The sequence below is a fragment of the Parus major genome, chromosome 1A (genome assembly GCF_001522545.3).
Source record: "Parus major isolate Abel chromosome 1A, Parus_major1.1, whole genome shotgun sequence".
In the NCBI taxonomy this organism is placed as follows: domain Eukaryota; kingdom Metazoa; phylum Chordata; class Aves; order Passeriformes; family Paridae; genus Parus; species Parus major.
In genome coordinates, this window is record NC_031773.1 from 49,878,145 (window position 1) to 49,891,897 (window position 13,753).

At 49.6% G+C, this 13,753-nt stretch overlaps 1 long non-coding RNA gene across 1 annotated transcript; it reads left to right on the plus strand.

Moving 5' to 3' along the window:
- The first annotated feature begins 1,341 nt into the window (after window positions 1-1,341).
- Window positions 1,342-7,724, plus strand: LOC107204281. The gene is made up of 3 exons (XR_001521530.1): window positions 1,342-1,468; window positions 6,806-7,054; window positions 7,558-7,724. It is a non-coding gene; the product is annotated as an uncharacterized LOC107204281 (long non-coding RNA).
- The last annotated feature ends 6,029 nt before the right edge of the window (window positions 7,725-13,753 follow it).

Here is a 13,753-nt window from a genome sequence, read left to right on the forward strand (position 1 = left end):
CAGAGAGCTGACTTTTCTGTGTCTTTCTTGCCAATTGGTGTAACATTCCCCAGCACATGGCAGGTGAAGCCAGGCAACTCCAGCCTTAACTGTGGGTTAAGGAACTTGCTGCAATTAGTGATTTCTAAAGCATTTCTAAGTGCCAAATATGAATCCAGGAGCTTGCTGTGACTTGGACCATCCAGTCCTGTTGCTGACCTCAATGGAAATGGACAAGGAGGAGATGCTCTGTCCTGGGTGCTCTCTGTTCACCTTGGGCTTGCACTGACTCTTCGGCCCAAACCTGGAACCCTTGGGTGCTGCTCCTCTTCCCTTTGCTGGTTGGTGGAGGCAGCCCCACAAAGCAAGTCCTTGCCCACAGGGCCAGCCCGAGTGGGCCAAGCCCAGCATTTCCCCAGTGCCACCTCTGGCAGAGGAGAAAGCTGCTGGCTTCTGTGAGCCCCATAATAAGCAATGAGAATACTGGAACTGAAATGAGGATTTCAGTTTCTGGCGAGAGGCAGTCGTCTCCTGCAGGTCTCTGACAGTGCAGCAGGGACTATTTGGCTCCTGAGGTGCAGTGGCCACCGGCCCATGACCAGACTCTTGGAGTCAGCCATCCCACTTGGAGAAGCCTCGCTGCGTTTGGCCCCTTTCCTGCTGCAGCACACCGGTGCTGGAGTGCCAAGGAGGAGATGCACAGAGCTGGCACTGGGAGCAGCTGTCCCAGTTTGTGGAAACTTTCTTGCCTTTTTAAGGACATGCAGAGTGCTGTGCTCTAACTTTAGCACAAAGGTATGGTTGACTTGGCTTCTTTTATTAATGGATGAGTATAAATATATCTGCTCTTGGTGCCTGTCTTGTTCTTCCATGTGTAAACACTGAGCTCTGTCCCAGCTCCTTTTGATGATAAATTCCTTGTCTTTTGAATCACAAATCACCTTTTTGTGTGTCAGGAGGAAGCGTCAAAGCCCAAAGTCACTTTGTTTTTTATAGCACCAGCGCTCTCCAGCTGAACTCCGCTCAGATATCACCGATTTCACGGAGCTCTGCAACAACAGCAGGTCTGGCGTGTTTACGGTCCTACTGAAGTAGCCTTTGAGCTCCTCTGGAGCCCTGCTGCCACAGAGCGCTGCAATCGTCTCTTGTTTTTGCTAGGATGTCGCCCGTCCTTCCCGGCGGGAGGCTGGGAAACCTCGCTTCCCGTTCAAAACACCAGGGCTTTTCTTTTTCGGTCAGTGCTTCTGAGTTCTGCCGCTTCTGCTCCACGAGAAGCGGCTCTCCAGAAATAGCTCCTTGCTCCTGGCCGAGCGTGGCTCACGTGGGCGCGATGCCGCCGGCTGTCCCCGCACTCACCCCCAGTGCAGGGCAGCTGCAGATGCCTGTGCCCACAGCACAAGGGACTGGGGAGGGATTTTGGCTCACCCCAGTGTGAATGGGGGTGAGCTGCCTGCTCTGCTGGTCTCCCACTCGGCTGCAGGGCTTGAAGGTGAGAAAGGAAAAGGGAGACTCAGTGCCATCCATGCAAAGCTTTGCACAGGTAGTGGAAAGCTTCTGTGTTGTGGGGGGCTGATGGAAAAGTTTGGGGAGAAAAGATCAAAGCTGGGGAAAAGCTGGTGTGTGCTGAACTTTCACAGTGGCCTCGAGGGTGAGGGCTGAGCTGGCTGCAGAGCCGTGACCCAGGGATAACACTCTTATTTCTTCTCTGGGGACCCGCAATGGGCTTTGTGGTGAAGGAACAGGAATGACCTGCCTCGCTCCTCACTAATGGTGTGATGTGACCAGCGCTGAGCTGGGAGGCAGTGCATCCAGAGGTCTGGAGAGGTGAGTCTGACACACTTCATGGGGTCAGATCGGGTGAGACAGCCTTGAAGCACTGGAGATGACAGCTGTGGTGAAGCCCACTCATCCCTGGTTGAGATCCAGGTGCTGCTGTGGTTGAGAGGGTCATTAGCTGTGGTGGGGAGGCCAAGCAGAGCCCAGTGCAGCAAATTGGGTCACTGAGCGGCTGTGCAAAATACTTCCTCAGCCCTGGGCTCGCAGATGGCTTTGACTTCAAAAGAGTAAATACCTGGAGTTACTGCAGGGTTGAGGGGAAAACCCCATTCCCACAGGCTCGTTAGTTACACCAAATACCTCTTGCACTATGGATTTGGTACCTGTCAGCAGCAGCACAAGTGCTGGGGTCTGTGCTGGCAAATCACTGGTCCCCCCAGCATTATCCATGAGCTGTGGGAGACCATGAAAGGCTTCCTCACCATCAGCCAGTGTCCTCATGCCAAAACTGGGGAAAAATCCCATGTGCAGAGCTAAGGGGGCTTGCTCTGGTTTTCCCCCCAAAGATCAGGATGCAGGCAGCAGCTGTAAGGCATCCCTAGTAGCAAGGAGGGGATACCAGACCTCCTGATTTTCCTGTGGCTGATCCTGGAGCCTCCAAGCTCCCAAGTATGTTGCATTCCACTGAAGAATGATGCTCTCAAAAAAAAAAAGAAAAAGAAACTGAAGCCAGATTTCCCTCCAGGGGCTGAATACATTTGTGCCTGGCCAGAGCTGTTCAAATTGTGGGAGCGGTGACCATCAGTGTCTCCCAGCAATGGCATGGGGTGCTTAGAGCCATGACAGCCCCTTGGGAGGTGTCTCAGGTGGGACATCCCAGCAGCTGCACAAAACTCGCTGTGATTTGCAGGCCAGGTGTGACCTGACACTGCAGGGGGAAGTGGGGAGTTCTCTGCATTTAGAAAATCAAATACTCTGGAGCCTTGCCTATCTCTGGCATGCCCTTATCCTGCTTGCAAGTCCCTGGCAGCTGCCTTTCCACAAGGCCTCTGCTAGAAATGAAACATCTTGACAATAACAAAGGGGCCCTTTGAGAAACACCTTGGCTGAGCATCCCTCTCCCTGCTGGTGACTGATGGCACCAGGGACATGTACTGTGTGGCCATGGTGCAGAGCCAGGAGCCACTTTGTCCCTGTGATGTAGCAGTGTCCAGCTCTACTTGGAGCTGCACAGATGCATGGTGGATTTTAACTCTGGTTTCCTTTGGGAAAATGTGAAATATTGATCATCCTGTGCCTTTTTATGACTTCCTGTCCCCTTGCAGGGGATCCTCACAGCTGAGAGGCCCAAGAGGAACAGAAGCATCCTCATGGGCACTGCCAAGGCTGAGACCTCAGCAATCCTGCGTGTGCAGGAAATGTGTCCTGAAAAAGAGCTGGGTCTGGGTACAGCACATCTCTGATGTGACCCCTGGAGATTTTGCTCACCGCATGTATCCACGTCATTCCCTCCCTGCCACTGCAGCTCTGTTGGTCTCCTGGGGCCACATGTTTCTAGAACAGAAACTTCAGCGCTGAGTCTGAGCATCTGTGCCCAAAATACAATGAGAGTTGCCAGGAGGAGAGAAGAGGCAGTGGATGAATCTTGTCTTTTCTGCTTTGCAAACAATCAGGTCCCAAGCTTTGGGCTCTGCTCTGTTGCCCTGACTGATTGGCTTGGTGGTAGGTGGCTGCTCAGGGAGTGCTGCAGAGCAGAAATCTTTTTCCAAATCCTTTGCCTCTGCCCTCTGGCAGCCAAGAAGTCCTCATGGAACAAAATCCTAACATGCTCAGAGGCATGTTTCATGGCCAGAAATCTTTCTGGCCTCAGTTTCACTCCAGGCATTGGGGAAAATACGAATGCTTTTAAAAGCTGCCATCTCATCGTCTAAGTCAGAGAAACCAAGAGCCACGAATGTGCCCAAAGGAATGGCCCACGGGAACAACAGGGCTTGAGGACACAGGATAATGCAAGACAGAAAAAGCAGAAAGGCACATTTTGAACAATACTTTAGTAGTCTGGTCATCTGGATAAAATGAAAAGGAGAACCAGGACCAATAAAGCCAGGTCTAGCCAGACCCCCAGGACTCACTGCAGGACTCAGCAGGGCTGTGAACACCCACAGCTGTCTTAACCACTGGGACAGCCAAGGCCATGACATTTCTGAGATTCCTCTACCCAGGACAGTTATTATTCCACTTCATCTTAGAATTTATTTTTTAACACCTCTTTTCTTTCACTAGTGTTTCTACAAGCAACTTGGAGAGGCTTCAGAGCTTGTGAGTTACCAACCCTCACCTCCCAAAGCCACAGCTGTGGGAGACCCCAGGCATCCCCTGGCTCTGCTTGTGCAGGAAGGCCATTTCCAGAGCCAGAGCTGTGCTGCAGTGCTGAGGGTCTGTGGCCACACCAGGAACAGGACTGGCCTCTCTTACACCTTGCAAGTGTCACTGACCAGTGAAGAGCAGCAAACCCAGCCTCAGACCTGGCCTGCTGGTGGTCTGATTTTACCACTGCTTCCTGCAAAAAAACCAAGCTCCTGGGTGGGAAGTCTGGAGGACCAAAGGATTGTCAGCATGGTGCTAATGCTAAAAACTGGGTCAGAGGGTTGACCAAAAGGTGAAGGGACCACACAGCCTGGCAAGGGTGGTGGGGTAGCTCTGGCACTGGGGCCTCCTGGAGGGAACAGGAGGAAGAGGTTCTGTGAAGTTTCATCCCAAACCTCAGGCACAGGATGGCAGGGATGGCTGTTTGCCTTAGTGACAGCCAAGGGGAAGAGGCTGGAGGCTGCTGTGAAAGGGCTGATGGGCTGTGTCCTCTGGGCAGGGGCATCACCTCCTTCTGCCCACAAGACCACTTGGTGCCTTCTGCTCAGCCCTCAGTTTGAAGAAGCAGACCAGTACCTCATGCTTGAAGCCATCCTCATTAGCATCTGTGTGCTAGAGAACGATTCTGCCAGGAGCCACACGATGTCCATGTTTCCATTGCCATCACTGCAGCTGCTTGTGTTCCTGATTTCAGAGTGTCTGGGTCATTAGACACCAGGATGACCTGGTGGAGACCCTGCCTTCCTTAGCTAATGCATTCCCCAGGATGTGGGCACAGTGACTCAGGGATACTGTGCGATTTCCTCACTTATGTTTTTCCTGTCCTAGAGCTACTGCTACTTACCTCTGCATCTAACCCCAGAAATGCCCTGCTGGTTTCCCACATGTGAAGTGTGGGTAGTGAGGTCTCTCATACCTCTCCCCTCTAGGCTGTTTACTCAAAAAGTTTCTTACTTCACTGGGGCACTCAAAAAGCATCTGCTGATGTAAATTTATTTCCAAGATGCCAGGTCCTGCCTGTAGCTGCATTTCCCATGTGGAGCCATACTCACTTCTGGTCATATCCTTCACTCCTGTAGGGACCCAGCACAGGCTCCAGCCATTCAGAGGTGATTTTTCCATTGTGTGAGTGGTGTGTGGCTCTAGAGCTCCTGTTTCCCAATCCTGCTCACCAAAGTTGGACTCATGTCTCCATCCACTTGTGCTGAAAGCTCAGGGCTGCTTCAGGAGCACCAGGGTGGAGGCAAAGCTTTGGGAAAAGGTTGATCTCCAAGCATGCTCTGTGGGCCTGGAGCTGGAGATGCTAAACAGGTGCAGCTCCTCCTGCACATTTCTGCTTCTCAGCATGTCTGGGGTGTGAATTCTTGGATATGAGCTCCTCAGCATTTCAGGGTGAAAAGGTTATTTTTCCCACATTACCTCGCTCCCACCTGCCAGCTGAACGTCACAATAATTTAGATGTGGCAAAGGTAGCAGGAGTCATTTAGGTTCCACCCAGCATAGCAGGAGCTGGAAGTTAGCTCACATGCATAAGGGGAGAGGAATTTCCCTTAGGTCTTCAGGAAATGTATGGACCCATGCTGGGGTCCCAAAACTGGAGCAGCTGGACAATCCCCACCGGGGCAATGTTTGTGGGTTGCTTCAGTGCTGTTCACATAAGGTTTACCATGGCAGCACCCTCAGAGGTGGGTGATGCTGTTCCAGTACCGCTGGGTTCATCTGCCATGAAATCACCCATGGCATTTTACAGGAGACATTTGCCTGTGTGGGGATGTTTGTGCTTAGGGTCATGTCTGCTTTTGCTTCTATGCCTTGTATTTTTAAATTGGGTTTGATCGGCACTCAATGCCTGCAGCGTAGCTCCTTTCAGATCATCTGTCATGTCAGAAAATGGCTTTGAATATCTGTCTGCTCATTTCAAGCTAAATATTTACTCTGTAATTAGGCAGTTTTGTTTCAAATGCTTTTTAAAAAAAAGTATTAATGAAAAGTCAGTATTAAGTTGCCTAGGTTGATGGGAATAAGCAGGTGGAAAGCAAAACACTTCTGCAAAGCTGGTGTGGTTGTTTAGCCTTCACAAAATGTCCCCTCTGTTTGTCTCTTCCCCTGGGTTCATCACTGTGAAAATCTGCTCTATTGGTTTCTGTGCCAGGACATGCTTGGAATATTGCAGCAGTGTGTGTGGAGGGGAGGGAAAAGTCTTCAGCCTGTGCTGTCCCCACTTGACAGCGCCCCTTGATGGTGTCCCTAGCTGGGCTCTCATCCCCGGAGCCATCGGTGCCCTGCCACAGATGATGGTGTGGGTGCTCCCAGTGTGGTGTGGTAGTACTGGAGGCATCTCTGTCACAGGCCTCCAGTCCAAGGCACACCCTGTGTGTGCTGTGCAGGGATGAAAAACGATGGAGAACTGGGGAAAATGTGGTTCCACGTTTTCCTGCTGCCAGAGCAGTAGAAGTTGTGCTCTCGCAGAGACAGAGGGCTCATGAAGTCACACGTGGGTGAAGACAGAAAGGTAGGAGCAAGTTTCCTACTTCACTGGGACACTCAAAAAGCATCTGCTGATGTTGTAAATTTATTTCCAAGATGTCCAAACCCATGGCTTCTGGTTCACCTGTGAACTCAGAGGGAAGAAAAAAGAAAATATTTATGTCAACCTCACTCAGGCTAAAAATATTTCTTTTAGGTTTCTGGCAAGACAAAAGCCTCCTGACACCCTGGCATGTTCATTGCATCAGGAGTCTACACGGTGTGGTTTTGCTTTCAGATGAAAACATTTTCAAGCTCCACTCCCAGGGCAGATCTCCTGCCTATCTGTAGTTTACCTCTCAGCTCCTGCATGAGGGCAGGGAGCAAGATGCTGGCCAGTGACACAGCTGCCTCCTGGCTGGGGGAGTGTGGGATCCTGTCCCCCTGCACTAGGGAGAAATTAAAGGTAAGAAAGGAAGATAAAGATTGAAATTGAAATTGAAACCTAAAATATAACTTCAAAGGACACAACAGTTAAGCCACTTGGGGAAATGCCTGAAGTTTAGGGATTTGATTTTGTGAGCGGCTGCAAGTGCGAGCTTCCCACTAGACCTGAATTCAGTGGCAGGGGAACTCTGCCTCAGAGCACAACCTTACTTTTAATTACTTCTAGTTAAATCTGTATGAAGTAATTGTGTACTATTAAATGATCTCACTCAACATAAGATAACTCTACTTTAATTCTTCTTATCCTCTATAAATAAGGCATATATACACTGGCTGTTGTGTAAATAACCTCACTGCCTCACCCCTGCCAAGGGGTGGCCCTTCTCTTGCTGCTTCTGATGCCTTTTGGCTATGTTATCTCCTGTCAGCATGCCTAAAGCCAAGTAAAAACATGCTGCTTGCAGTAGTCAGTCGTATTTTCTAACCCACTGTTTACACTGCTGTCTTATTTTATCTGCTCAGGTAACCCTCCTTGAGCAGGGAATGCTGAACAAGATGCTCTGATCCACCACAGGAGCTAGGATTAGGTGCTGGTTCTTCACACTGCATTTCTGCACATTCTGGATAGTCATAAGCTGCTCTGAAATGTTAACTGAGAACACGAGCTCATGAGCCCAGTAATTTGGAAGTGAGTGATTAAAATTTCTATTTAAAATAAAGCTGGCTTAGAATTATAAAGTCATGGAATGGTTTGGGTTGGAAAGGAACTTAAAGATCATCCAGTTCCAGCTCCCCTGTCATGGGCACAGATACCTTCCACTAGACCAGGTTACTCAGAGCTTCATCCAATCTGGCCTTGAACACTTCCAGGGATGTGGCATCCACAAATTCTCTGGGCAATATGTTCCAGTGCCTCACTCCCTCACAGTAAGGAATTTTTTCCTAATATCTAATCTAAACCTACTCTTTCAGTTTGAATCTATTCCCCCCATGTCACTATGAGCCCTTACAAAAAGTTTTTCCCCATCTTTCATGTAGGCTCCCCTCAGGTACTGGAAGGATGCAATTAGGTCACCCTAGGCCTTCTCTGTTCCAGGCTGACCAAACCCTGTTCTCAGCCTTTCCTCATAGGAGAGATGTTCCATCCCTTGGATCATTTGGGGGCATCTCTCTTTCCTTTTTGCACTTCCTTCCTCCCTGTCAATGTGCACCATCTTGCACAGCAGTGTGGATGTCCTGCAAGGCAGATCCTCTGGGCATGCTGATAAATCTCCCTGGCCTCTCTGCCCAGCGCCCTCAGCTGGGATATGCTCACCATGCTCACCACTGTGGTAAGCTTCTTGGCCACTGATCAGGCCTACAGGCTCCTGTGTTTTCATGTCAGGGCTGCTTTCCAGGGCAGCTTTGTGTGCAATGCCTGCCATGTTAATACCAGCAAGCACAATGTACTTCAGAGGAAGTGTCCATGACCTTTTCCCTCAGGCAGAAAATCCCTCTCTGCAGAGGGAACCAGTTACCCTGCTTTCTTCTGGCAGCTGGAGGCTAATGGTGGCCAAGATGTGCCATACTTGGGGGTCTTGTGGTGATCTTGGTGATGTGGTTCATGTGGATCTCCTCTGAAGGCATTTCTCTGAGGTTTCAGGTTAGGAAACTGTCCCAGGAATGCTATGAGCTGTGTTACAGCTCCTGCTAAATCACCAGCCAAAATAGTCAAAGTTTCTTGAAAGTTTCTGGACTTGGGAGCATAGGGATGCTCTTTGTGGAGCTGGTGGGATGATTCCACAAGAAAAGTCCTGCTGGTGCCCATGCTGCTCCAGCAGCATGGAGCACTTCCAGCCATACAGGCTTGCAGAGTGGCTATTCCCACATCACCAGTGTTTTCTGGTACTTCCTCACATTAAGCTTTGCCCTGCAGAAGCTCAGAGACTTCTAGGATCCTGTCGCTGGCAGCCATCAACTGTTTTTGGAAAATGGATTGAAAATCCCATGCCCCAGTGGAGCCTGTTTTAGCTTTGGAGTGCTGAGGCTGAGCAGAGCCCAGCAGAAATGGTATTTTCCACGTGTGCCCATGGAGGGTAGCGGCCACGGGTGCCACCTCCGAGTGATGAGCTGGGCAAGAGGGGGGCTGTCTGTGCTGAGGCTGGTGCAGGGGAGCCCTCCCAGCACAGTACAATGTGACTGGGGGGAAAAGGGAGCAGAGCAGCAGCGAGAGCAGAGAAATCATCTCAGTCAGTGCCTTTCCACCAGCACCACATCTGGCACCCACATGGTGCGGCCTTTGGGTTTGCCCCACGCAAAGAAGATGAAATACCAGTCATGTGGAGAAAGAGGAGGAGGGGAAATACCGTGGAAAAGGGAATCTCCAGGAGAGGGAAACGTTTCTGTTGGGAGAAATGGAGCAAGGGGAATGGCTCTTAGAGTTGCCAGGCAGGGAAGTGCCGTTTGCACAGAATCACTGTGGAGACTGGCACCAACTCTCCCTCTTGTGGGCATTTCCCTCTGCTTTGTGTAGAGTCTGGCAGCTGCTGGTCCTGCCAGCAGCCCTGAACGCTGCTGGCTTCATCCTAATGAGATGGTTCATAACTCCTCTATTAAATAACCATATGAATTAGGCCAAGAGGGTGGCCTGAGCTGCAGAGCCAGCACCTGGAGTGCCTGACATCGTGCTTATCACTCACCAGGTGAGAGGCACAACCCTCTCTGCAAAATGAAACGCCTGAAAGCAGGACCCATGAAAAGGCAGCAGCTGATATGGAATCAGTGACTTTCCACACTCACTCCTTGCAGGTCAGACTGGCCAGGGCTTCACTTTCCTGCTTTCCTCTCACTTTGCTCAAGTCAGTCTTTTCAGTTTGTTTAAAAAACCAAGCAAGTCAAAACTTACCATGTTCCCATCTGAACTTCGGTCTGAACTCTTCCCCTGCCCCAAAGATTCTCTCTCAGCCCAGACTGTACTCATGGATGAGACATTTGTATTACACATTTTTTGACACAAAAGGTCTGCCTGTTTTGTCTGGTCTATCTGAAGTCAATTTCTTTTCCTGACTTTTTGATCTGTGGTTCCAGTGTCTGTTTTTTGTTTATGATTTGGACCCTCTCTACCCCATTAAGTAGGTGAGACCCTGTCCTGTGAGAGCCAGTGTCCCTCTCTCAGCTCCATGAGCTGCAGGTCTACAAGAGCAGCAGATAAATGCTGATCTTTTGCTCAGGAGGAGAACAAATCCAGTGTCATTTGGCCCTTGCTGTAAACTCATAGAAAAGTCACAAAATTAGCACTGAAACACGAAGGAGCATGAATTCATTTAGGGCAGAGTGAAATTCACCACGTGGAGTGAAATCTCAGCTGCAGCTGATGGGGAAGGAAATAAAAGGACTGCAGGCTAAGATAAGCAATTTCCAGACAGATGCTGCCACAGACCAGCTGGATCCGACCAGCTGCGCCACCAACACTGGAGCACTTAGCAGGAGGAGGAAGATCAAAAAATAAAACCGTGGTGTTTGAGGAACACACAATTAAAAAAAGAGATGGGAGCCCTGCATGTGCAAGGATCTTTGAGGGTAATGGAGCTTTATTTTTATTGTTGGTTTGGTTTTATTTTAAGAATAAGCACGCCTTAAAGCTGTTTGTGAATGGTTAGAAGGTGATTATTGGATTTTTGTCTTTGTGCATTGGCTGATCTTCTGCAAAGTCACCAAGTCAGCAGGTTGTTTTAAACAGTTTGACCTAGTAAGGCTGCAGCCATGTCTGAAGTATATTTTGGGGAGCATGTATAAGAGGATTAACAAAAATTATGAACTCATGAAGAATTCTGCCTATGGCTGTTAAACGCAAGCATGCAAATATAACCTTGGGAAGTCCCTTAGCCTCAGGCTGACGTGATGGAATAGAGCTGTTCCTGCTTCTTACACTTTCCCTGGGCACCTGCCACTAGTGCTGTTGGGGGAAGAATCTAGATGAGCTAGCTGTCCCCGAATCCTCTGTGTAAGATGCGTACAGGTGAGCTTTCCAAGGGTGCCCAGGCTGGGATATGTGTATATGCAACAACAGGCCCCAAAGAGCTGGAAGGGCTGGCCAGGCTGAGCATTTGGCAGGGATGCTGTGGTACACTTGTGCCACTACCTAAGGAACCACTGGACCAGGATTCTCAGCAGAGGTGAAATCTTCCAGTATTTGTAATTTTTGTGCCAGTGTCTTGCAGCCAGCAAGCAGCAAGCCCCACCACTGGGATTGTCTTGCCAGCAGGACCCTGAAGTGGACAGGGCAAAAGATCTGTTTGCAAGCACAGCAAAGGAAACAACAGGGAAGAGATGGAGAACAGAGACCTCATCCTAACTGAGTGATAAATGTTCTGTTTAGGTAGCCAGGCCACAGGTGCTATGTTTAGAGTCCTCACTACTGTCCAGTGCTGATCTGCATGACAAAACCTGATTATTTTGCCAAGCATTTTTTTTCAGAGGGATCAGTTTTCCTGCAGGAGTTCCCAGTAAGACCAGCAGCGCACAGAAAGCACTACTGGATTAGGGGCTGCTTAAATAGGTGCTGCTTCTCAGGAGAGAAGTCCTGGTTGTTCCTATCCTCCCTAAGGGTGCACTTGGTGTTGGAACGATAATGCAAAATGAGACCTTGAACTTTGAAAAGGGCCAACTGCAGCTGGAAGCGAGAACCTGCTGGAGCTCATTAAAAGGCAAGTGTAAACATCAATAAAAATGATGGGGTAGATCTTGGCTTCCCTGTGGGCTCTTATCTTGCAGAAGCTCCGTGCTTTGTGGATGAGAGGCTGTTTTGCAGGCAAAGGGAATGAAAACGTGTCTTTTTTTCTCTCTTCACCCCATGAAACTCAGGCGAAGGGAAACCCTAATCTGTATGTGCTGTTCCACTAGTTAGACAGTGTTGCCTGGGGTTTTGGAGGAAGGCTCTGTGGGTGTTTCTTCCACAAAGGATGCTTGAGTAAGTAGCTCTGCCTCCCCGTCCCCCCCACCAGCAGACGTCAGTCCAGCTGTGTGACAAACCAGACCACAGAACTTATCTGGCTTCAAAATACACTCTCCAGAAGATAAACACAGTTACTTCAAACTCAGACCAGTTCCTTAATCCAGTTCATCTGAAGCCCTCATAAAGAGCTGCCGGGGCATCATGGGGTGGGGGAGGATCTGCTGTCATTGCCTCCAAATCCAATTCAAAAACATGCACAGCCTCATATTAAGTGCTGGTAGCTTGAGGGCCATTGCCTGCCCCAGTGGGCTGAGAAGGAAATTTGTAGATGTTGTCACCCAATTGAACCATGTAGTGATGGGCTGTCCCACTCTTTTTCTGGGAGGCTGAGAGCCCACAGCTAAGCTGTGCACTGTGTGCTGAGGCCCCTCTTCCTCGAGGAGCAGCTCAGACAGGAGGAATTATTTATTGTTGCTGGCTCCCTTCAGGCTCTGGGCATGGCTGTTGGTGTGTCCCAAGGAAGGGAGGGTGGCACACAGGGCACTTGTTTGCACAGTGGCTCAGCTCTGTCACTGCTGAGGCTGCTCTTGCCCTGATCTTGGCCATGCTGCAGTTGCTGCTGCTTTTGCAGGCACATGAGCATCTTTCCAGCAGCCCTGGGAACCTTGCAAGGCACCACTCATATGCCTAAGGCACCCATATGCCTCTGAAGAGGAGATTTAGGACATTCTCTGGCATAATGCATAGAGAGGGGAGCAGCCACCCCTTCTGCCTGGATTTCATCCAACTTGATCACTAAATCCCAGCCTCAGCCACGTTGTAAATGTCTCTGTTGCAGCTTCCTGTGGGTAGCTCTGAGCTGAAGAGCTTAGGGTGACCGGCAGACACCCAATACTGAATGCGGGCTGATTGCTTGACCTTTTTTGCCCATATGTGTTTTTGTGGCCCTGCCTTTCTCAGCTGCCCTCCAGCAGGCTCTAGTTAAAATATTTTATTGATGATGAGGGAGGAATTCCTCTCTTGCTTTAGTGTTTCAAAGGGTAGTACACAAATCCTTGAGTGCCAGTACGGCGTTACAAAGTCTAATCCACCTGAAGAGACTGCTGCGTGCCACATTTCCCACTAACTCCTGGAGATCTCCAGGGCTGCACTGGCACAACCCATGTTCTTACCTCTAAAAAATAATTTTCTCCTTCTGCTCTTGGGAGGGTGAAGCTTTAAAATCTGCCAGTTGTTCCCTAATCACTCTTCCTTTCTTAAACTGCACTCACAGTTTCCCACACAGAATCCTCAGTCCTTTTGTGCTCTGCATTCCCAGTCCTTCAGAGAAAGTTTGCATCCCCAGAGAGAGCTGCTGCAGCCTCAGAGACAGCCTCAGTTTCTGTATTGTAGCCTAAATATTCTTGTCCTGGATTGCCCTTCTGCTTTTCCTGCAAGTTCTGCCACTGAATACAAGCACTGATCTCCAAGAAGTGTCTTGTTTAGCCGAGATAAATGTTTTTCCCAGGTGCTGTGCAGAGTAACACACATTGTGAGATGCCTCAATAATTGCACAGGAGCTGTGGGCTGTGCCTGTGTTATGTCTGATAGTTACCAAAGGCTGGATCCTGTGAGCACTGAAGCGAAGGTAAAGCTACCTCTGACTTTACGGCACAGGGCGTGATCCCTGAGAGAATCCATGCCAAGGTACTGGTAAGTACGTAGCACAGTTCTGCAAATTCACAGCCTAAATCATGTCCTGATGCTGAAATCTCCTGCTCCTAGTCTTTCCTCTTCCTTTTAAGC